Source organism: Neoarius graeffei, chromosome 3 (genome assembly GCF_027579695.1).
Source record: "Neoarius graeffei isolate fNeoGra1 chromosome 3, fNeoGra1.pri, whole genome shotgun sequence".
Taxonomy (NCBI): domain Eukaryota; kingdom Metazoa; phylum Chordata; class Actinopteri; order Siluriformes; family Ariidae; genus Neoarius; species Neoarius graeffei.
This window is the reverse complement of record NC_083571.1, coordinates 100,085,064-100,109,841: the sequence shown is the minus strand read 5'-3', so window position 1 is coordinate 100,109,841 and position 24,778 is coordinate 100,085,064. Positions and strand designations below refer to the sequence as shown.

Here is a 24,778-nt window from a genome sequence, read left to right as displayed (position 1 = left end):
ATAAACACGATCTGGCTAAACATTTAACCAAAAAGAGCTTGTTAAATGATCATCGAACCTGAATAATATTGATAGAACTCCATTCACACAATGCGCAGCAGCTTTTGAGCTGAAGTGATGCCGGGAAAAGCTCATCCTTCTGTGCTTAGACAGTTATAGGTTTATAAAAGTTTTGTTTTCACATGTCATTGTGTGACATTTAGGTCTTTCACTTCATTCTCCAACACAGCCATGCATACTTTGCTCTATATTAAATGGTGTGATAGCAGATTACTAAAATAGCCCAGTCTGTGAAATGCGTCATGAAGTTTCCATCAGCAGCAAAATTAACAGGCAATGTGATTTCCCTTCAAGTAATGTCATGTGGTCGTCATGTCATGTGGTTTTCTCATCTATGAATTTCGCATTCATAGAATACCGCATCCCTGATTGACTACAGCTTAATTTGTGGCGTGTACAGCTCAGCCCCAGTCGTGTTAATATGCAGGCTGCAACTGGCATTTTGAAATCCAATTACACAGTGGTCCAGCACTAATGATGGCTCTCCTTCAAAATTCCCTGAGTTATTCATATATTCTACAACTAAATACAATCATTTTCACGATTTATTTTCCTTTCATGATACAATAGTGTTCTTAAAGAGGGTCAGTATTTATATAGTTCAGGGAATATGTTTAAAGCAGTGGGTCGGGTAAACCCTGAAGTTCATTATATTCCAAAGCATGGCGCAAAGCCTTATATTCCTCTTGTACCAAAGCAATTTGTCAATGATTCCATCCATCCATCCATTATCTGTAGCCGCTTATCCTGTGCAGGGTCGCAGGCAAGCTGGAGCCTATCCCAGCTGACTATGGGTGAGAGGCGGGGTACACCCTGGACAAGTCGCCAGGTCATCACAGGGCTGACACACAACCATTCACACTCACATTCACACCTACGGTCAATTTAGAGCACACCAATTAGCCTAACCTGCATGTCTTTGGACTGTGCGGGAAACCAGAGCACCCGGAGGAAACCCACACAGACACGGGGAGGACATGCAAACTCCACACAGAAAGGCCCCCATCAGCCTCAAACCCAGAACCTTCTTGCTGTGAGGCAACAGTGCTAACCACGACACCACCGTGCCGCCTGTCAATGATTACAAAGTTTAATTTAGTAAGAACGACTCTACAACACGTGAACGGGCAGCATTTCATTGTGAACCGAACGATGTCCAAATATTAGGGCTGCAACAATTCACAAAGACACCAATTCGATTCACGATTCAGACCCTTCGATTTGATTCTGCAGCTAAATATAAATGACACACAAACCTCAGATTTTAAACTTTAATTCACAAAATCCCGTTGAAATTTGTCTGGAAAGATGAAAACTATCCAAATGCTGACTAGGGAACAGGATATGTAAATGTAAAATGATTAAAGGAGAACTGAAGGTAATTTTTTTTATTATCAAAATTCTATTTAGGGGCGGCACGGTGGTGTAGTGGTTAGCGCTGTCGCCTCACAGCAAGAAGGTCCTGGTTCGAGCCCCGGGGCCGGCAAGGGCCTTTCTGTGTGGAGTTTGCATGTTCTCCCCGTGTCCGCGTGGGTTTCCTCCGGGTGCTCCGGTTTCCCCCACAGTCCAAAGACATGCAGGTTAGGTTAACTGGTGACTCTAAATTGACCGTAGGTGTGAATGTGAGTGTGAATGGTTGTCTGTGTCTATGTGTCAGCCCTGTGATGACCTGGCGACTTGTCCAGGGTGTACCCCGCCTTTCGCCCGTAGTCAGCTGGGATAGGCTCCAGCTTGCCTGCGACCCTGTAGAAGGATAAAGCGGCTAGAGATAATGAGATGAGATGAAAATTCTATTTATCTCATTTTATTAAATATAGGAATGCATTTTTGATAGTTATTTTGTCACTGCTATTGCAAGTTATGAGTGTTTGAAATATGCTATGTAATACAGTGGTGCTTGAAAGTTTGTGAACCCTTCAGAATTTTCTATATTTCTGCATAAATATGACCTAAAACATCATCAGATTTTCATATAAATCCTAAAAGTAGATAAAGAGAACCCAGTTAAACAAATGAGACAAAAAATATTATACTTGGTCATTTATTTATTGAGGAAAATGATCCAATATTACATATCTGTGAGTGGCAAAAGTATGTGAACCTTTGCTTTCAGTATCTGGTGTGACCCCCTTGTGCAGCAATAACTGCAACTAAACGTTTCCGGTAACTGTTGATCAGTCCTGCACACCGGCTTGGAGGAATTTTAGCCCATTCCTCTGTCCAGAACAGCTTCATCCCTGGGATGTTGGTGGGTTTCCTCACATGAACTGCTCGCTTCAGGTCCTTCCACAACATTTCGATTGGATTAAGGTCAGGACTTTGACTTGGCCATTCCAAAACATTAACTTTATTCTTCTTTAACTGTTCTTTGGTAGAACGACTTGTGTGCTTAGGGTCGTGTGCTTAGGGTTACACGCCTTGCTCTTGGAGTGATCTTTGTTGGTCGACCACTCCTGGGGAGGGTAACAATGGTCTTGAATTTCCTCCATTTGTACACAATCTGTCTGACTGTGGATTGATGGAGTCCAAACTCTTTAGAGATGGTGTTGTAACCTTTTCCAGCCTGATGAGCATCAACAATGCTTTTTTGGAGGTCCTCAGAAATCTCCTTTGTTCGTGCCATGATACACTTCCACAAACGTGTGTTGTGAAGATCAGATTTTGATAGATCCCTGTTCTTTAAATAAAACAGGGTGCCCACTCACACCTGATTGTCATCCCATTGATTGAAAACACCTGACTCTAATTTCACCTTCAAATTAACTGCTAATCCTAGAGGTTCACATACTTTTGCCACTCACAGATATGTAATATTGGATCATTTTCCTCAATAAATAAATGACCAAGTATAATATTTTTTGTCTCATTTGTTGAACTGGGTTCTCTTTATCTACTTTTAGGACTTGTGTGAAAATCTGATGATGTTTTAGGTCATATTTATGCAGAAATATAGAAAATTCTAAAGGGTTCACAAACTTTCAAGCACCACTGTATATCTATATTAGTGTGGACATGGCCTCAGTTACTGAAGCGTCACCCAAAAATATAGATAGTGATCTTCTTCACTCCATTTCAGGACCATTCTTAATGCCTGCAGTTCCTGGAGTCATCATGTTTTCACTCATTTTGATGCAATTTAGGGCAGCAACTGATAAAAGTGCAGATACGACAATTGTGAGTAATTTGGGTAAAGGAAGTCAGTACTTACATTTGTATCTGGATGTCTAGTTACTGAGATCTGTTGCTTAGGCATGAGAATACACCCATGTCAGGGCAACAAACAAACAAACGCGCACACACACACACACACATGCATGGCAGCATGGTGGTGTAGTGGTTAGCACTGTCGCCTCACAGCAAGAAGCTTCTGGGTTCGAACCCAATGGCCTACGGGAGCCTTTCTGTGTGGAGTTTGCATGTTCTCCTTGTGTCTGCATGGGTTTCCTCCGGGTGCTCCGGTTTCCCCCACAGTCCAAAGGCATGTGGCTAGGTTAACGTGGGGCGGCCTTGGGCTAAAGTGCCCTTGAGCCGGTGTTGTGGTCGAGTCACTAAACCTCAAGTCCAAGTCCAGTCTCGAGTCCCCAGTGTTCAATTCCGAGTCAAATCCAAGTCATTAAAAAAATTTTGACTCGAGTCTGAGACCATTATTGATCCGAAAACAAGACTCCAACTGCACCATTTGATGGTGGATGTTCTAACGCCATTAACATTAGTTTGTTCCTGACCATGACATATGAGCAGGTGAATGTGCTTCTCTTTGTCAGGGAGTGTGAAGTATTCAGTCAGAGATGGTTGGGAGACGGATGTAAGTGCAGAAGGTGTGTTTATTAATACAACTGAAGACAGGTAAACAATCCAGAACGGCAGGCAAAATTGTAAAACAGTGAAACAGCCGATAGGTCGAGCGAGACACAAACAGGCTATTGTAGACTCGGCAGAATCAAAGATGAGAAACAGGAAATCAGGGATAAGGAACCCAAACAAGGAAATAAGGCTCGGTAATGTATCAGCAACGCAACTCAATACTTCGCAAAGTAAGTGTGTTTTCACAGTTTTTATATCGACGTGCTGATTCCGCCTTAATCCTGTGCAGGTACAAGTCATTTACAGCATGTGCGCAAGAATCTGCTTGGTGCGCACGCTGTCCAGAGTGTGCCCGAGAGTCTATCTGATGCACGTGCCAAGGCACGCCGGTGTGACACTCTTGCACAAAATTAGTATAAAAATTAATGCAGATATAAATATCTTAGGGCGGCACGGTGGTATAATGGTTAGCGCTGTCGCCTCACAGCAAGAAGGTCCGGGTTCGAGCCCCGTGGCCGGCGAGGGCCTTTCTGTGTGGAGTTTGCATGTTCTCCCTGTGTCCGCGTGGGTTTCCTCCGGGTGCTCCGGTTTCCCCCACAGTCCAAAGACATGCAGGTTAGGTTAACTGGTGACTCTAAATTGAGCGTAGGTGTGAATGTGAGTGTGAATGGTTGTCTGTGTCTATGTGTCGGCCCTGTGATGACCTGGCGACTTGTCCAGAGTGTACCCCGCCTTTCGCCCGTAGTCAGCTGGGATAGGCTCCAGCTTGCCTGCGACCCTGTAGAACAGGATAAAGCGGCTAGAGATAATGAGATGAGATGAGATAAATATCTTATGCTAAATTTTTATGGCATGTTACAAAAAATAAAGAAAAAATCCTGAGTCCTCGTCTCCAATTTACGAGTCCGAATGCAATTAATGCACGAGTCCGAGTCATCAATGCTCAAGTCCAAGTCGAGTCACGAGTCCTTAACATTAGGGCATGAGTCGGACTCGAGCACTACAAGCCTGCCTTGAGCGAGTGCTCCCCGGGCGCTGTAGCAAAGCTGCCCATTGCTCTGCGTATGTGTGGGTGTTCAGTGTGCATGTGTGTGTTCACTGGGTTAAATACAGAGAGGAATTTCACTGTGCTTGAGTGTGCGTGTGATAAATAAAGGTGATCTTCTGCATGCATGGGCAATTTAGTGTAGCCAATCCACCTACCAGCCTGATTTCGGGAGGTGCGAAGAAACTGAGACGAACCCCGACCCCCCCAAAAAAAATAAAATAAAATAAAAAACAGTAACACAGACTCAAACTGGAGACCCTGGAGGTTTCTTCAGCACATCTGGGGTATGTGTTGTTTTCTATTAGTTTCACCCCAGGGAACATTCACCCCATGATAGCCTAAATAATGCAATAATTGGATCCTTAAGGGAATTTCTTGAGGATGGTTGAGTGCTACCTTGTTAGCAGGAGCTTGATAAATATGTGTGAGAAACTCAGAGCGCTAAAGGTTATAGATTTAACAATTTGTGTTTTACTTCATGAAAAAATAGATAATTAGATCTCATCTCATTATCTGTAGCCGCTTTATCCTGTTCTACAGGGTCGCAGGCAAGCTGGAGCCTATCCCAGCTGACTACGGGTGAAAGGCGGGGTACACCCTGGACAAGTCGCCAGGTCATCACAGGGCTGGCACATAGACACAGACAACCATTCACACTCACATTCACACCTACGGTCAATTTAGAGTCACCAGTTAACCTAACCTGCATGTCTTTGGACTGTGGGGGAAACCGGAGCACCCAGAGGAAACCCACGCGGACACGGGGAGAACATGCAAACTCCGCACAGAAAGGCCCTCGCCGGCCACGGGGCTCGAACACGGACCTTCTTGCTGTGAGGCGACAGCGCTAACCAATACACCACCGTGCCGCCCTATATATATATATATATATATATATATATATAAATGTGCTTTCAAAGCGCATGTGAATTACCTTGAATGTTCAAACCCTTTGATGGAACAGAAAATATTCACATATGGTATACAGAACCAGTTAAAAAGTTTAGACACCCCTACTCATTCATTTCTGGATTTGGACTATTCTCTACACTGTAGAACAATACTGAAGACACCACAACTATGAAATAACATATGGAGCGTAGATGGGAAAAAGTGTGTTTCATATTTTAGATTCTTCAAAGTAGCCAGCGTTCACCTTGATGACGCTTTGCACACTATTGGCATTATCTTAACCAGCTTCATGAGGTAGTCACCTGGAATGCTTTTCAGTTAACGAAAGTTAATTCGTGCAATTCCTTGCCTTCTTAATGCATTTGAGATCAAACAATAAATAGTAAATAATAAAAACACAGTAAATAGCCCTATTCCACAACTGTAGTAATCCATATTATGTCAAGAAACAATCAACTAAGTAAAGAAGAAGAAGAAGCCTTTATTTGTCACGTGCACACTCAAACACAGTGAAATTCCTCCTCTGCATTTAACCCATCTGAAGCAGTGAACACACACAAGTGAGCAATGAGCACACACATACCGTACCCAGAGCAGTGGGCAGCTATGCTACAGCGCCTGGAGAGCAGTTAGGGGTTAGGTACCTTGCTCAAGGGCACTTCAGCCCAACCTTCAGCCCAAGGCCACTGCATGTCTTTGGACTGTGGGGGAAACCGGAGTACCCGGAGGAAACCCACGCAGACACGGGGAGAACATGCAAACTCCACACAGAAAAGCCCACATTGACTGCTGGGCTCGAACCCAGAACCTTCTTGCTGTGAGGTGACAGTGCTCACCACTATACCACCGCGCCGCCCACAACCTCCATCACTCCTTTAAGACATGATGTGTCTTTTAATGAATAAAAATAAATAAACACTGAATGAGAAGGTGTGTCCAAACATTTGACTGGTACTGTAGTTTCAACATAAGCTCTGAACCTTCAGCCTATTTTCACTTTACAACAGCATGTTATCTATTATCAAATAAAACCACACACTAAGAGCTCTGTATTTTGCATTTGTCTCAAACACGATGGCTCCAGAAGCAAGGATCTAAAGGAGTTTTGCTTTATGAAACAAAGGTCGACAGTTTAATTGAAAGTGCAAATTACGTTCACATGCAGCCTTGCCACCAGTGGATTGAGGCCCAGGTTGAGTGAGTGTGAACAGAGGGATGTGTTTCCAGTGGGGAGATGGAATTAGAAAGAGCAGATAATAGCTTTTGGTTTGCACTGTTCCTAAGTATTTTTAGACTCACATATGCAGTCCAGGAACGGAATTCATTTAGTAGATTTCTATTTTCTCTGATCAAGATGAGTCCTGAACAGTATGTACTGGTATGATGGAGGGGATTCCAGGTCAGAAATGTACTTTCAGGTCTGTTGACTAGATTCAAAATTCTACATTTTCAATTTTAACCAAAAAAAAAAAAGGTTGAAGTCCACATGCCCATCTGATGAAACCAACAGTTAATTATAGGATGGGATGGTGGCGATGCCGCCTCACAGCTCCAGGCTCTCTGGTTCGATCTTGAGGTGATTTACTGTCTGTGTGAAGTTGTGCATGTTCTTCCTGGGTTTATCTGGATTTCCTATGGGTTCTCTGGTTTCCCTGGATTGGCTACAGTAAACTGCCCCTGTGTGTGTGTGTGTGTGTGTGTGTGTGTGTGTGTGTGTGTGTGTGTGTGATGCTTTGTGGTGGATTGGCATCCTATCCAGGGTGAATTCTTCCACCTTGTACACAGTGTTACGGTGATAGCATCCGGATGCACTAACCTTGACCTTATAGGGTAGTCACACTAGCAGGGCCGGATTAACATGGCCAGGGGCCCCTAGGCTACAAGCTGCTGTAGGCCCCCCCAGCCACCACCATCTTATCCCATCTACCTGTAAAGAACTGTCTATTTTCTACATTTTAAAGTTTTTTTTTTTTTTCATTATTAAACTTTGTGAAACTAGTGGCAGTGGCACATTCATCCACAAATGGGACGGGGTCTGAAAGGAATGGTCCTTCACCCTCACCAGAGCTAGTAGTACTACTGGCTGCAGCTGCAGCTAACATAACGTTTGCTACGCTAGTGTCATGATGACTTGTACTTGCCAGTTGGGTTTCATTAGGTTTAAAAAACCCTGTTAGTTTGGGTATATTACTCAATAGAGCTTTGTCACGTTGGGCTTTTTGCCGTTGCGCCTTGCGCTTTTGAGCACCGCTCTCGTATTTTCTGTCACACATGTTCACTGTTCAACTGTGGAGTGACGTCTAACGTTTATATATGGAAGGCGGATTTGCCTCACCCAATCAGCGTCCGTTTATTTAAATATTCATTTTGAGCCAATGAATATGAAGGTTTTTTTTTTCTTTTGACCAATTGGGGGCCCCCCTGCGAGGCGGGGGGCATCGGGGCCCCTAGGCTGAAGCCATATGAAGCCTGTGCGGTGATCCGGGCGTGCACACTAGAGGCGGAATGAGCCGGAATTCAGTCGGAATGAAAATTCTTCGTATATTCCAGGATATTCGAAACGCATTCTAAAAATTCTGACTGCATTCTGAGTGCATTCCAAACATTTGGGCCCATTCTTGTGGCCGGCCTGAACGTTTTGCTCATGCTCAAAACATTCGAGGTGCATTCGAAGAGGAGAAATATCAAACAGCATTCGAAGTGTATTCTGACTGCATTCTAAATATTCTTACGGCATTCCAACAGCATTCGAAACATTCTGATCGCGTTCGAGGGAAAAATCGAAATGGCAAGCCACTTCAAATCCTGCCAGAATGTCCCGAATGAGCCGGAATGAAAATTATTCGTATATTCTGGGATATTTGAAGTATATTCTAAGTATTCGAGCTGCATTCTTGTTGAATTCTTAGATGTTCGATACATATTCGGCGGCTATTCCGGGAGCATTCTGACTGCATTTGAGGTGAATTCGTACAGCATTCGAGGCACATTCCGACCAGACTTCGGGTGGTATTCGGGCAGCAATCGAACCGCACTCGTACAGCATTCGAAGTGCATTCTTAATATTCTTGCTGCATTCTAACAGCATTCTAGGTATTCCTACTGTGTTCCAACTACATTTGAACTGCATTTGAAAGCTAATACACTCGGAATGTGCAAGAATCATTCGAGGCAGGTTTGAAGCGCGTTCTAAGTATTCAAACAGCATTCTTACAAAGCTGTAAGAATGTTGGTCAGTTTGAAATTCCCGCCCGAATGTGGCACAAATTTTGAAAAATGTTTCATTCTGGCTGGTTCTGCTTGATTCCTGCTAATTCTGAATAAGTGTGATGGGGCCTTAAATAAAATGGTTATTGAAGATAAATGAATGAACTCATCTCATTATCTCTAGCCACTTTATCCTGTTCTACAGGGTCGCAGGCAAGCTGGAGCCTATCCTAGCTGACTACGGGCGAAAGGCGGGGTACACCCTGGACAAGTCGCCAGGTCATCACAGGGCTGACACATAGACACAGACAACCATTCACACTCACACCTACGGTCAATTTAGAGTCACCAGTTAACCTAACCTGCATGTCTTTGGACTGTGGGGAAAACCGGAGCACCCAGAGGAAACCCACGCGGACACGGGGAGAACATGCAAACTCCACACAGAAAGGCCCTCGCCGGCCACGGGGCTCGAACCCGGACCTTCTTGCTGTGAGGCGACAGCGCTAACCACTACACCACCATGCCACCCGAATGAAAGAACTGTTAATTAAATTCCTGTTGCTTAAATCAGTGGGTCAGTGAAGCATAGTTAGGGGTGTGCAATATTTTTATTCTGTTACAGTAGTGGAAATCAATACAACATTATCAAAGGTGTTATGTTTATTTTACAATTCCTGCAGTATAATTACCTAATTTCACTGGACACTTGAAATTAATGGGTTTAATCCAGGCTTGTAGTACTCGAGTCCGACTCATGCCCTAATTTTAAGGACTCGTGACTCGACTTGGACTTCAGCACTGATGACTCAGACTCAGACTCGTGCATTAATTGCATTCGGACTCGTAAATTGGAGACAAGGGCTCGGATTTTTCCTTTATTTTTTGGAACGTGCCATAATAATTTGGCATAAGATATTTATATCTATATTAATTTCTATACTAATTTTGTGCAAGAGTGTCACACCGGCGCGCATTGGCGCGTGCATCAAATAGACTCTCGGGCACGCTCTGGACAGTGTGCGCACCAAGCGGACTCTCGTGCATGCACTGTAAACAACTTGCACCTGCACACGATTAAGGTGCAATCAACATGCCTGTATAAAAACTGTGAAAACACACTTACTTTGTGAAGTATTGAGTTGCGTTGCTGATACATTACCGAGCCTTATTTCCTTGTTTGGGTTCCTGATCCCTGATTTCCTGTTTCTCGTCTTTGATCCTGCCGAGTCTACGAGAGCCTGTTTGTGTCTCGCTCGACCTATTGCCTGTTTCACTGTTTTATGATTTTGCCTGCTGTTCTGGATTGTTTATCTGTCTTCACTTGTATTAATAAACACACCTTCTGCACTTACATCCGTCTCCCAACCATCTCTGACAGAATACTTCACACTCCCTGACAAAGAGAATGTACATTCACCTGTTCATACGTCATGTTCAGGAACAAACTAATGTTAAAGCTGCTGAAACAGCCACCATCAAATGGTGCGGTTGGAGCCTTGTTCTCGGACTCGACTCAAAATTTTCTTTCATGACTTGGACTTGACTCGGACTTGAACACCGGGGACTCAAGACTGGACTCGGACTCGAGGTTTAGTGACTTGACTACAACACTGATTTAATCTAAACCTCAATCCCTCAGAAGCAAGTAGCTCTAGAAACAATGTCTGGCCAGTGGTGCTTGAAAGTTTGTGAACCCTTTAGAATTTTCTGTATTTCTGCATAAATATGACCTAAAACATCATCAGATTTTCACACAAGTCCAAAAAGTAGATAAAGAGAACCCAGTTAAACAAATGAGACAAAATATTATACTTGGTCATTTATTTATTGAGGAAAATGATCCAATATTACATATCTGTGAGTGGCAAAAGTATGTGAACCTTTGCTTTCAGTATCTGGTGTGACCCCCCCCCCCGTGCAGCAATAACTGCAACTGGCAGATTCTACCATAACAGAGGCCAGTTAAGTCCCATCTCCTTAAATTGCTGAATTGATTATTTTGATCATTCTATTAAGTTTTTCTAGTAGCATTTGGGGTCTTGGACATTCACAGTAAATTTTAGGACAGTAGTCCTGGTAACTAATTAATAAAAGCCTGACATGACAGACATGCTAAATGACAATAGAAACACATCGGTTTCTATCATCAAAATCTGACCGACAAACTAACGTCTACCATCATATTCTGACAGACACTCTAGATGACAATAGCAACAAAACTGTTTCTTACATTATTAATCTGACAAATTTAGTAATAATATTAAATACCTCATCACTAGAACCAAATAATAAAATAAAATATTGAAATAAAAAAGATAAAATTTATTTTCAAAATTGAAATATCAACAATAATTGTCAGAACAGTGACGACAGACACGACTGTGTCACTTTCGCGGGGAAATAACACATTGAAATGGCCTGTCGGCTGAAAGGGTCGCAAGTGGCTCTGATTTATCTCAACTTATGATAGTTTTCCTCCAGAAAAATTTAAATATGAATGCACAAATATATTCTCAATGTTTCTATCGTCAAAAATTTCTATCGTCAGGATAGCTGACAGAAAATCTTACCTTGATTTATTTGATGAAATCTAGCTGTCAGAACTCCAAGTCTTGCCCGGAAGTAAATGTCTGCTGTCACAAAAATCATGCACAGTAGAATTTCCTCTTTGTGTCAGTCAACATGTGCGTGGCGAGGGCTTGAATTTTGCTATCGTCAGGTGCATTTGACTGACAGACTGACGATAGCATTTTTTAAAAATAACTGTGGACTTCTCTCGTGAACGAAATAGTTTTTTCACTGTTAATCTATTTCAACTCTATCTGTTGACACCCAAAAATGATAAAGCCTGCTTCCACACGATAACTACCAAAGATCCATAATGGCCGAGTCTATCGTCAGGTCATCTGACAGAAATTCACTGACGATAGCAACAGGGATAATGAAAGTGATTTTTAAAATGGGAGTTATGTCTGTCAGATATGTCAAAGAAATAGAACTTTATTCTTTAAAAATCTTTTATTGATATACTCAGTGTATTTTTAAATGACATGTGCTGTTTTAGAAGACCAAATACCATATTTTCAATCTTGAAAATATTACCTCACTGAAAAAAGGACAAGAAAAATTTCTTATTTTGTGGGCAAGTGGTTAATGGATCCAGTTACGGTAGAATCTGCCAACTAAACGTTTCCTGTAACTGTTGATCAGTCCTGCACACCGGCTTGGAGGAATTTTAGCCCATTCCTCCGTACAGAACAGCTTTAACTCTGGGATGTTGGTGGGTTTCCTCACATGAACTGCTCGCTTCAGGTCCTTCCACAACATTTCGATTGGATTAAGGTCAGGACTTTGACTTGGCCATTCCAAAACATTAACTTTATTCTTCTTTAACCATTCTTTGGTAGAACGACTTGTGTGCTTAGAGTCGTTGTCTTGCTGCATGACTCACCTTCTCTTGAGATTCAGTTCATGGACAGATGTCCTGACATTTTCCTTTAGAATTCGCTGGTATAATTCAGAATTCATTGTTCCATCAATGATGGCAAGCCATCCTAGCCCAGATGCAGCAAAACAGGCCCAAACCATGATACTACCACCACCATGTTTCACAGATGGGATAAGGTTCTTATGCTGGAATGCAGTGTTTTCCTTTCTCCAAACATAACGCTTCTCATTTAAACCAAAAAGTTCTATTTTGGTCTCATCCGTCCGCAAAACATTTTTCCAATAGCCTTCTGGCTTGTCCACATGATCTTTAGCAAACTGCAGGCGAGCAGCAATGTTCTTTTTGGAGAGCAGTGGCTTTCTCCTTGCAACCCTGCCATGCGCACCATTGCTGTTCAGTGTTCTACTGATGGTGGACTCATGAACATTAACATTAGCCAATGTGAGACAGGCCTTCAGTTGCTTAGAAGTTACCCTGGGGTCCTTTGTGACCTCGCCGACTATTACACGCCTTGCTCTTGGAGTGATCTTTGTTGGTCCACCACTCCTGGGGAGGGTAACAATGGTCTTGAATTTCCTCCATTTGTACACAATCTGTCTGACTGTGGATTGGTGGAGTCCAAACTCTTTAGAGATGGTTTTGTAACCTTTTCCAGCCTGATGAGCATCAACAACGCTTTTTCTGAGGTCCTCAGAAATCTCTTTTGTTCATGCCATGATACACTTCCACAAACACGTGTTGTGAAGATCAGACTTTGATAGATCCCTGTTCTTTAAATAAAACAAGGTGCCCACTCACACCTGATTGTCATCCCATTGATTGAAAACACCTGACTCTAATTTCACCTTCAAATGAACTGCTAATCCTAGAGGTTCACATACTTTTGCCACTCACAGATCTGTAATATTGGATCATTTTCCTCAATAAATAAATGACCAAGCATAATATTTTTTGTCTCATTTGTTGAACTGGGTTCTCTTTATCTACTTTTAGGACTTGTGTGAAAATCTGATGATGTTTTAGGTCATATTTATGCAGAAATATAGAAAATTCTAAAGGGTTCAGAAACTTTCAAGCACCACTGTATGTGTATGAACTGTGTATGAATAAATACTCATCGTATCTAGCCACACTTTTACTACTGACAGAACACTAATGTGCTTTTTACACTGGCAGCGGGAACAAAGTACACCCGGAACAAGTTGTGCCTACTTTCCTTTGTGTTTACACACTCACTCTTTATCGGTGGCAAACCGGAGGTTAGACAGGTAAACACAAAAATATGCATGTGCAAAACAGTCATCGGAAGCTTGTTTTTTTATTTGTCCTCTCGCCGCTTGTTTCTGTTTAAATGCTCAGTGATTCAGCAGTAAATCCATCTTTTGCTTCCGGAAAACTGATTCACTCCGAATGATGTGTCATTCGGGGAACGAATCGACTCTTAGATGAATTTTAAACTGAAAAAGTAAACAATGATCTGCATCTCCCTACAACTGGATAAGCATAAGAACTTCTTCTTTAGTCCAGTTATCACTGTGATTAGCTTGGGAATCGCTTGACTCCATTGTTTAAAGGCGGAGAAGTTCAACAAGGAAAAGCACCCAAGAAGATCTGACCATTGAATTTGCCGCAAAGCGGTCTTGCCCGGATGATAAATGACCCAAATGAACTCTACCTTGCATGCGTAAGCCCTCCTCCTTGCCACTGAATGTGTTTAGACAGTAAGCTGGAACAAGTTGTGTCCGGAACAAGAAGTTCCAGAACAATTTGCACCACCTCATAAAGTGGAGCAAGTTGCACCCACTGGTGTCAAATCGTTCAGGAACAAATTGTGTGTAGACAGGCCGTTGTGCCGGGGCAACTTGTTCCGGGAATAACCTGTTCTGGCTCAAGTGCCCATGTACAAGCAGCATGACAGACATGACCTTTAACTCAGCCTTGCACAAGTGTAAATTTAACACAAGCAGCTATATGTGAGCCAGTTTGTCTTTTTGACAAACAAGGTCTCATACAACATGCAAAACCCCATTACATTACATTCAGCAATGCTGTCGCTGACACATTTTAAAGCAGCCTCTTGAAATCACAGAGTCCATGACAGCCCAGGCCTCGCGATTGGTATGCAACACCAAGCCTTTAGCAAGCATTTGAGCAGGGCTTGCTTTCAGTCATACAGCGAGACAGCCAAGCAGGAGACGTCTGCATCACAATCTATTGGCAGTTTTTTAGTGCTGTCGCAGTAACCAACCCCAAAAAAGGCAATAAGAAAGCCAACAAAGAGGTGCTAAAAAAGTCGTAAAACATAAAAGGACCATTGGACAGATTAGAAACCATGTCACCTTGCATAACACATTAGATTAAATCCCTCATGCTGTGTTGAAAATAACCTATGTGGTGTCTATTTTTAGTTGGTCTCTACATAAGCATGGCAAAGATCCACACCTCAAGGGATCACAAAATGTCCATTTTTAGGTGCATGTAAGTGTCGCATGTTCACTGGGAAGGATGCAGGACTGTGTAGCATCTGTTACTGGTAGATACTGGTTTTTAAGGTTTAAAAAATGCAGTTTTACTTCCTGATTCTCCCTGGACTTTATTATGTACAGCAACAAAATCATAAATTTGTCTTACGAGTTTCAGAAGTACTGTAGATACTACTTCAGATTATAAGCATAAACTAAACTAAACACGCTCTTCGAAAAAAAAAGGTTACATCTGGAATCCTAAAGAGGTTTTTTTGTTGTTGTTGTTTTGTTTCTCAAGGAGAATCCTTCAAGCTTCTCTGGAGAACCCTGCAACCATGGGTTTCCTATCAATAAAGGTTTCACTCAAGACAAACATGATGCCTGTTGCACTTCTACATTACAAAATAAAGTTAAAGCGCTGGGAATTTTTTTTCCTCTCTTTGTTTTCACTCTATCTTTGGGGCAAAGTCAAATCTATTAGCACTCACTGAAATGCAAACTTAACCTCAATGTTAACCTAATACAGAATAACAGGCTGGATTAGTATACAGCGCGTTTCAAAAAATTTGATATCATTTCACAATCTAATAACTTTGCCAATTCTCGTTCAATTGACCTCAAATTTTAACAGCATGTGTGGAAACAAGTCAAAATTTTATGTTTAATGTTTTTGTTTTTATCTTTTTAGGTATAGAAATGCCATTCACTGGAAAAGAAAAGGCGTTTTGTGTGTTAGAGTACGCTCAAAGACAGTTGAACAAGACTGCAGCGTGCATTTATGAGAGAATTCTCTAAAAATGCACCAACTGCAATGCAGATTTGGACATGGCACAAAAATTTCAAAGAGGAAGGCTGTCTGTGCAGGACAAAAGGATCTGGACGACCACCAGCATCGGACGAGACGGTCGAGCGGGTCCGCGAACATTGAAAATTTGTGAAATCGTTCATGGACTCCACATACCTTTGAATTTCTCGTTCAAATTTTGAGGAATAAATCTTATAATGCTCAATATTAAGCCTGTTCAGTTTCTTTTGCCTAGAGTATGTAGTTTCTGGGATATTTACATCTCAAATAATATCAAATTTTTTGAAACACCCTGTATATTATTATGTATTAGTAGTATGTATTACAAGAAGAACAAACAACAACAACAACTCACCAGTGCTGCATCTAGTGTTTCACTGGGACAACAGCATCTCTTTTCCTGTGAACAAAAAATATAATAATAATTAGTCAATTAATTGAAAGTTATTATCTCATCTCATTCCCATCTCATTATCTCTAGCCGCTTTATCCTTCTACAGGGTCGCAGGCAAGCTGGAGCCTATCCCAGCTGACTACGGGCGAAAGGCGGGGTACACCCTGGACAAGTCGCCAGGTCATCACAGGGCTGACACATAGACACAGACAACCATTCACACTCACATTCACACCTACGGTCAATTTAGAGTCACCAGTTAACCTAACCTGCATGTCTTTGGACTGTGGGGGAAACCGGAGCACCCGGAGGAAACCCACGCGGACACGGGGAGAACATGCAAACTCCACACAGAAAGGCCTTCGCCAGCCCCGGGGCTCGAACCCAGGACCTTCTTGCTGTGAGGCGACAGCGCTAACCACTACACCACCGTGCTGCCCTGAAAGTTATTAATTAATTAAAAATAAAAGCAAAATCTGAATAAAGCAATGATTCATTTGAAACTTGTTTGAATTCTTGAAAAAAATATCTAGATAAAACAATAATTCATTTGAAACTTGAAATCTTATTTTAAAAAAAACCTGAATAAACCAAGAATTAACTTGAACCTTGGCACTAAACAAATTTGAAGGGTTTCATCTTTATTATCTGTAAGCTGCAGACGAGAGAACATTTGGATTACTTTCCAGCCAAGGACAACAGGCGCAAAATTACTGTATTACATTTTCATAAAAGGCAAATGCAGGCCGTCACAGACAATTATACTAAGAAACACTTTGAGTCACCATGTTTTCATCTGTCAAATAAAAATATCCTTACAGTGTTCGTCAAGGCCTTATTTGACGGATTCAGAGCTCAGTTTGTTTTGGTAAGGCGGATAAATGTGGAGGGCCTTGCAATCGCTTCACGTATATCCGAAGTGCAAATAGGAGCCTGAATTTCACAGAAACGGTAAAGCTGTCTGTGATCAATAACCTTGAACAACAGTGTGTAGATATCGCTGTCTTATCGGCTCCCACTGTTCGAATGACCGCAGACACGTTTCAGGAAACCAGTATTCACATTTTTCAGGAAACCTCCTCGCCTTTATTATATCATTAAGAAAATACTGTACGTCTTGAATAAATATGGCGTCCATGAACCACAGGTCAGCTGGCTGAATAAAGACTGCAACAATACAACCTACGATCATTCAAATCTGACAGCAATAATAAGACGATGGAGCTGTCACAGCTTTGAGACATCTTTTATACAGTCTAATGACATCTGTAGCTTCCTAGAATGAAAGAGTATAAATGTCAAATACAAAAAATTTGGTCGTGTTGTCACTAATACAATCTATGTTTCCTAACGTTCCCCCTTTGCAATTGCAGACTTGTATTCCTTACTGTAATGAGACGCACCTTTCCTATTAGTTTCACAGTCATTTCTGAATAATTTACAATAATTAGTACGGTGGTTTGACTATGAATAATAGGTTGAGAGTTATCGCTCAAGTGAACACAGAGAAAGGAGATCCGGTTAACTGGAAAATGTGCCACCTGTTATTTGCTTCAGCAGTTAATACTTATAAAGAACATCCTAAAATATAGGTTTAGAAATGAAATCAGAGTAACTATACAGTGGTATATTAATATATATAATATACCAGCCCAGACGGTGCTCAAAGTCCCAGGTGCTGCTCAAAGTATATATATATATATATAATTTATTTATTCTATCCACATTCACATGCTCTGATTGGCTACTCTACTACTAGGCTATCAGCTCATATACCATGAGTAGAGAAAAACAAAATGGCAGAGCGTTTTGCTGAACCAACCGAGGATGAAATAAAAACTCTACTCGAAATCAACCCCCCAAATACCAAAAAGCAACAAAATATGGAATGAAATTATTTGATGGTAAGAACATATCTTTTTTATTTTTCAAGAATTATTATAGCATTGTTCACAAATTGCTACTGTCATTTCGCTGGTTTGTTCACATTCCTCATCTTTAAGCATTAAAATTTATTGAATATTTTTTGGACTGGTTCAAAAGCTCAAAGAAGTTTGAAAATAACATAACTGAAATGTCCAAGGAAGAACTAAATAAATGTCTAAAGCTATTCTGTAGCTCAGCACGACGGCAAGATGGCACTTTCTACAAAAAAACAACACTAAAGTACATTCATTTGTATATAGTTTTTATTTATCGAATTTGCAAAAAAATTAAAAATAAAAATGCTCTATTTCTCAAAATCTAGTGAATGTGGATAGAATAAAACAGTTATTCCACTCAATCTCGTTGTACATGGCTTATAGCCGATTCAGTGCTACGCACCTCATCAGCTATCAGCTCATGTATGACATATATATAAAATCTCATTATCTCTAGCAGCTTTATCCTGTTCTACAGGGTCGCAGGCAAGCTGGAGCCTATCCCAGCTGACTACGGGCGAAAGGCGGGGTACACCCTGGACAAGTCGCCAGGTCATCACAGGGCTTATATATATATATATATATATATATATATATATATATATATCTCATCTCATCTCATTATCTCTAGCCGCTTTATCCTTCTACAGGGTCGCAGGCAAGCTGGAGCCTATCCCAGCTGACTACGGGTGAAAGGCGGGGTACACCCTGGACAAGTCGCCAGGTCATCACAGGGCTTATATATATATATATATATATATATATATATATATATATATATATATATATATATATATATATATATCTCATCTCATCTCATTATCTCTAGCCGCTTTATCCTTCTACAGGGTCGCAGGCAAGCTGGAGCCTATCCCAGCTGACTACGGGTGAAAGGCGGGGTACACCCTGGACAAGTTGCCAGGTCATCACAGGGCTTATATATATATATATATATATATATATATATATATATATATATATATATATACTGTATATATATATGTGTGGGTGTGTGTGTGTGTTTTTTGGGGGGTATTTCATCTGATTTAACGTTTTTACCAAATTAGCATAATAAATAATAATTAAATACTATACTAGTATAGACTACACTACAATTTCCATGTTATTATCTTGAAAAATAAAAAAGTTATTAAGAAAAACATTTGATCTCATTCGTTAATGAGCCCCATCCTGGACCATGTTATCCGAATACATAATATTACGGCAGTTTTCTAAAAATTAAGCCTTTTTTTTCAATCTTTGATTTGTCATATGTCATATGATTTGTCATTTGTCTCAAGAACAGATAAACATGTTTTAATTCTGTGAAAAAGTATGTTGTTCTGCATTCAATTCTGAATTAAACAAGATCAGTTTCAAGCAATATGGACTGAATTTGACTTTTCACCTGACATGCCTACTCTTACATGGTAAAATTCACTGACCGTCCAAAGTACATTTGAAAAACTCAGTGTAATTGGTGCATAGCTTTAAAGATATGCTATGCACCTCATCAGCTAATGTACGACTCCATTTCAGAGAATAACAAATATATACATATTTGGTATTTCATGCGATTTTTTTTTTTTTAAATCATGACTTCAGGGCGGCACGGTGGTGTAGTGGTTAGCGCTGTCGCCTCACAGCAAGAAGATCCGGGTTCGAGCCCCGTGGCCGGCGAGGGCCTTTCTGTGCGGAGTTTGCATGCTCTCCCTGTGTCTGCGTGGGTTTCCTCCGGGTGCTCCGGTTTCCCCCACAGTCCAAAGACATGCAGGTTAGGTTAACTGGTGACTCTAAATTGACCGTAGGTGTGAATGGTTGTCTGTGTCTCTGTGTCAGCCCTACACAGCAAATTCCTCAGTGTTGAATTAACACTTTCAGAGTTCATTTGTGTCCAATTGGACCTATATAAACACAGTAGGGTGTTAAATCAACACTCTGGGTGTTAATTCAACACTGGGGATTTTGCTGTGGGTGTGCCCCGCCTTTCGCCCGTAGTCAGCTGGGATAGGCTCCAGGTTGCCTGCGATCCTGTAGAACAGGATAAAGTGGCTAGAGATAAATGAGATGAGATGAGATCACGACTTCACAGTTATCATCATAACGATGGACTGCCAAATATATTTGGCATTTCATCAGATTTCGTAAATCCTATGAAAAGATGTTCCTTTGAATCTTGATCATAACACTGATAAGATTTACACAAACAAATGACTCACAATAGCACAACCACCACAATTTGATCAAACACACATGGTTAACCACTGCAACTTTTCAGCTGAACTGTTTTGCATTCGTTTTGGTCTGAGATCCAGGGTGGCAAGTGAACGCTGCATAGAAATGATTTCCAAAGCTCAAACCATACAGTAAGTGAACGCTGCATAGAAGTGATGTCCGTCCATCCATCCATCCATCCATTATCTGTAGCCGCTTATCCTGTTCTACAGGGTCGCAGGCAAGCTGGAGCCTATCCCAGCTGACTATGGGCGAGAGGCAGGATACACCCTGGACAAGTCGCAGGGCTGACACAGAGACAAACAACCATTCATACTCACATTCACACCTACGGTCAATTTAGAGCCACCAATTAACCTAACCTTCATGTCTTTGGACTGTGGCGGAAACCGGAGCACCCGGATGAAACCCACGCAGACACGGGGAGAACATGCAAACTCCACACAGAAAGGATCTTGCCGGCAGCTGGGCTCGAACCCAGAAACTTCTTGCTGTGAGGTCACCGTGCCGCCCTAAGTGATGTCCAATTCCATGCAATAATGTTACTTAGGCTAGTGTAAACAGATACAGTATATTGCACTGACACATCCAGACTGTGAAGTCTTCCAGTAACTGTTTTTTATTATATATATATATATATATATATATATATATATATATATATATATATATATATATATATGAGTAACAATGTAAACTGAGACCCAGGCCAAACATCTCATCTCATCTCATTATCTCTAGCCACTTTATCCTGTTCTACAGGGTTACAGGCAAGCTGGAGCCTATCCCAGCTGACTATGGGCAAAAGCCGGGGTACACCCTGGACAAGTCGCCAGGTCATCACAGGGCTGACACATAGACACAGACAACCATTCACACTCACATTCACACCTACGGTCAATTTAGAGTCACCAGTTAACCTAACCTGCATGTCTTTGGACTGTGGGGGAAACCGGAGCACCCGGAGGAAACCCATGCGGACACGGGGAGAACATGCAAACTCCACACAGAAAGGATCTTGCCGGCAGCCGGGCTCGAACCCAGAACCTTCTTGCTGTGAGGTCACCGTGCCGCCCTAAGTGATGTCCAATTCCATGCAATAATGTTACTTAGGCTAGTGTAAACAGGTACAGTATATTGCACTGACACAACCAGACTGTGAAGTCTTCCAGTAACTGTTTTTTTTTTATTATATGAGTAATAATGTAAACTGAGACCCAGCCCAAACAGTTACAATATATTTCGGCAACTAAAGCACATACCGGTATACTAGTCTTCTTCCAGATGTGCATGTGCTTGCATCGAGGTTTATTATTATTATTATTATTATTATTATTATTATTATTATGAATTTGGTTAAACCTACAACAAATAACCCTACATATAAGAGTAAATATTTGTGCCATTGGCAGGCGAAGGGTAAGTCTGCAATGTTTTTCCTGGGCTGTACTGTATAGATCCTGGCTTGTATTTTGCTTTTAAGTGCTAGCTGGCAGCCAGTAGGCTAACCTAGAAGCTAACATCAAGTAACATGAAGAACATTTTATTTAAGCTCGAATATAGCACGGTTCGGCGTGCTGGAATATAAAAATAGCACGGAAGCACGCGCGCGTTGTGCAACGGGATAAAAACGAGGCGCTCCAGCTGTTTGCGTTCTGCACACTTTCCCTGCTCCTTCTGCTCATCCTGCTGGATTCAGTGCCAAATGTCTCTGGTTAGCACCTTTAGCTACTGGTAGGCACTCAAAAATCAGAATAAATCAAAATCAAAATCAACCAGACCTCCAGTGAAGACAGATCTTTTTATTTATTTTTTTATTTATTCTCTCTCTCTCTCACACCACCGATTTTCCCTTCACTCGATCTCGGACCTCCCGAGTTCACCAGCCCCATCTAGGACACACCATAGAACATAAGACCAACTGTCTAAATCAAAGCAGAAATGAAATGCCATAAACATCATCATCATCCCCTTACGTGAACAGCTGATTGAAGGTAAATCCGGAGCTTGTCAGATCCCCGGGCAGGATTTTGTCCAGCTGCTGTCCTCTCCTTCTGTGTGTCCCTGCCTCCTGATACTGCTGCCCAGTCCTGTTACCTCTCGCCCTCCAGTGGAGAGCCTCTACAGAAACCCCCTCCCTCACTCCTTCCCTTTCTCTCTGCTGAATGAATGAAAGGTTAGCAGGGGGAGTGAGTCATGCACAAGTGCCCTTCCTCCAGCAACTACAGTGGTTAAAGAGGTAGAAGAGGACGAGGAGGAGGAGGAGGAGGAGGAGGAGAAAATCAACAGTATGCTGGAGTATATAGGAGTCTGTTCCACCACACAGCTACGACAGCAACACTCCCGAACCACAAAGCAAGGCTTTGCTGAAACCTAAAAATGAGTGAAGTTGAAGGTGGCATGCCTGCTTTTCCAAGAACTCAGTCGAAGCCATGTGACAGAAACTGGGTTATGTCATGTTACTGGATCAACTGGTTTTGAGATTGAATAGCTCTTTTTCCCCTTAAGGATACAGGAGCACAGCCAGAACTTTTTACGGTGGGGTGTCCAGGTTCAACCGCAAGGTAATTTAATATAACCTGTGTTCCAAGAATGAAAACAACCCCAGTTTCAAACAATTTGGGACACGCTCATCTCCTCTCATCTCATCTCATTATCTCTAGCCACTTTATCCTGTTCTACAGGGTCGCAGGAAAGCTGGAGCCTATCCCAACTGACTACGGGCGAAAGGCGGGGTACACCCTGGACAAGTCGCCAGGTCATCACAGGGCTGACACATAGACACACAACCATTCACACTCACATTCACACCTACAGTCAATTTAGAGTCACCAGTTAACCTAACCTGCATGTCTTTGGACTGTGGGGGAAACCGGAGCACCCGGAGGAAACCCACGCGGACACGGGGAGAACATGCAAACTCCACACAGAAAGGCCCTCGCCAGCCACGGGGCTCGAACCCAGACCTTCTTGCTGTGAGGCGACAGCACTAACCACTACACCACCGTGCCGCCATTTGGGACACGCTGTAAAACGTAAATAAAAACAGAATGCGTTGAGCTACGAATCATGGAAAGCCGATATTTTATTGATGATAGTATAAAGATAACATATCAGTTGTTGAAACTGAGATTTTTTTTTCTGAAAAATATACACAGTGTCTTGCAAAAGTATTAATTCCCCTTGGTGTTTGTCCTGTTTTGCCGCATTACAAGCTGGAATTAAAATGGATTTATGAGCGATTAGCACCATTTGATTGACACAACATGCCTACCATTTTAAAGGTGAAAATTGTTGTTTTATTGTGACACAAAATAATTAAGATGAAAAAACAGAAATCTGGAGTGTGCGTAGGTATTCATCTCCCAAAGTCAATACTTTGCAGAGCCACGTTTTGCTGCAATTACAGCTGCAAGTCTCTTGGGGTATGTCTCTGTTAGCTTAGCACATCTAGCCACTGGGATTTTTGCCCATTCCTCAAGGTAAAACTGCTCCAACTCCTTCAAGTTAGATGGGTTGCGTTGGTGTACAGCAATCTTCAAGTTATGCCACAGATTCTCAATTGGATTAAGGCCTGGGCTTTAACTAGGCCATTCCAAGACATTTAAATGTTTCCCTTTAAACCACTCCAGTGTAGCTTTAGCAGTATGTTTAGGGTCATTGTCCTGCTGGAACGTGAACCTTTATCCCAGTCTCAAACCTCTGGCTGACTCAAACAGGTTTTCCTCCAGAATTGCCCTGTATTTAGTGCCATCCATCTTTCCTTCAGTCCTGACCAGCTTTCCTGTCCTTGCAGATGAAAAATATCCCCACAGCATGATGCTGCCACCACCATGCTTCACTGTAGGAATGGTGTTCTCAAGGTGATGGGTTTACGCTACACATGGCATTTCCCATGATGGCCAAAAAGATCAATTTTATTCTCATTTGACCAGAGAATCTTCTTCCATGTGTTTGGGGAGTCTGCCACGTGCTGTTGGGCAAACTCCAAACGTGTTTTCTTAAGTAATGGCTTTTTTTCTGGCCACTCTTCCATAAAGCCCCACTCTGTGGAGTGTATGGCTTAAAGTGGTCCTATGGACAGATATTCCCAATTCCACTGTGGCTCTTTGCAGCTCCTTCAGTATTATCTTTGGTGTCTTTGTTGCATCTCTGATTAATGCCCTCCTTGCCCGGTCTGTGAGTTTTGGTGGGTGGCCTTCTCTTGTCAGGTTTGTAGTGGTGCCATATTCTTTCCATTTTGCTATAATGGATTTAATGGTGCTCTGTGGGATATTCAAAGTTTGGGATATTTTTTATAACCCAACCCTGATCTATACTTCTCCACAACTTTGTCTCTGACCTGTTTGGATGCTCCTTAGTTTTCATGTTGCTTGCTTAGTAGTGTTGCAGAGTCAGGGTCCTTCCAGAACAGGCTGATTTATACAGACATGTGACACTTTGATTGCACACAGGTGGATCTTAATCATCTAATT

The 24,778-nt window shown here is 41.9% G+C and overlaps 1 protein-coding gene across 4 annotated transcripts in view; it reads right to left on the bottom strand.

The window, feature by feature from the left end:
• Window positions 1–22,659, bottom strand: part of LOC132883771 (1-phosphatidylinositol 4,5-bisphosphate phosphodiesterase beta-4-like) — a 258,886-nt gene extending 236,227 nt beyond the window's left edge. For 3 of the 4 annotated variants that reach the window (XM_060917766.1, XM_060917768.1, XM_060917767.1), the window contains exons 1-2: window positions 22,280–22,659; window positions 16,108–16,152 (exon numbers count right to left, since the gene is read on the bottom strand). The gene's annotated coding sequence lies outside the window, so the exon portion shown is untranslated. The remainder of the gene's footprint in view (window positions 1–16,107; window positions 16,153–22,279) is intronic. The other variant, XM_060917769.1, reaches the window with a different exon arrangement.
• Between the last annotated feature and the right edge of the window lie 2,119 nt (window positions 22,660–24,778).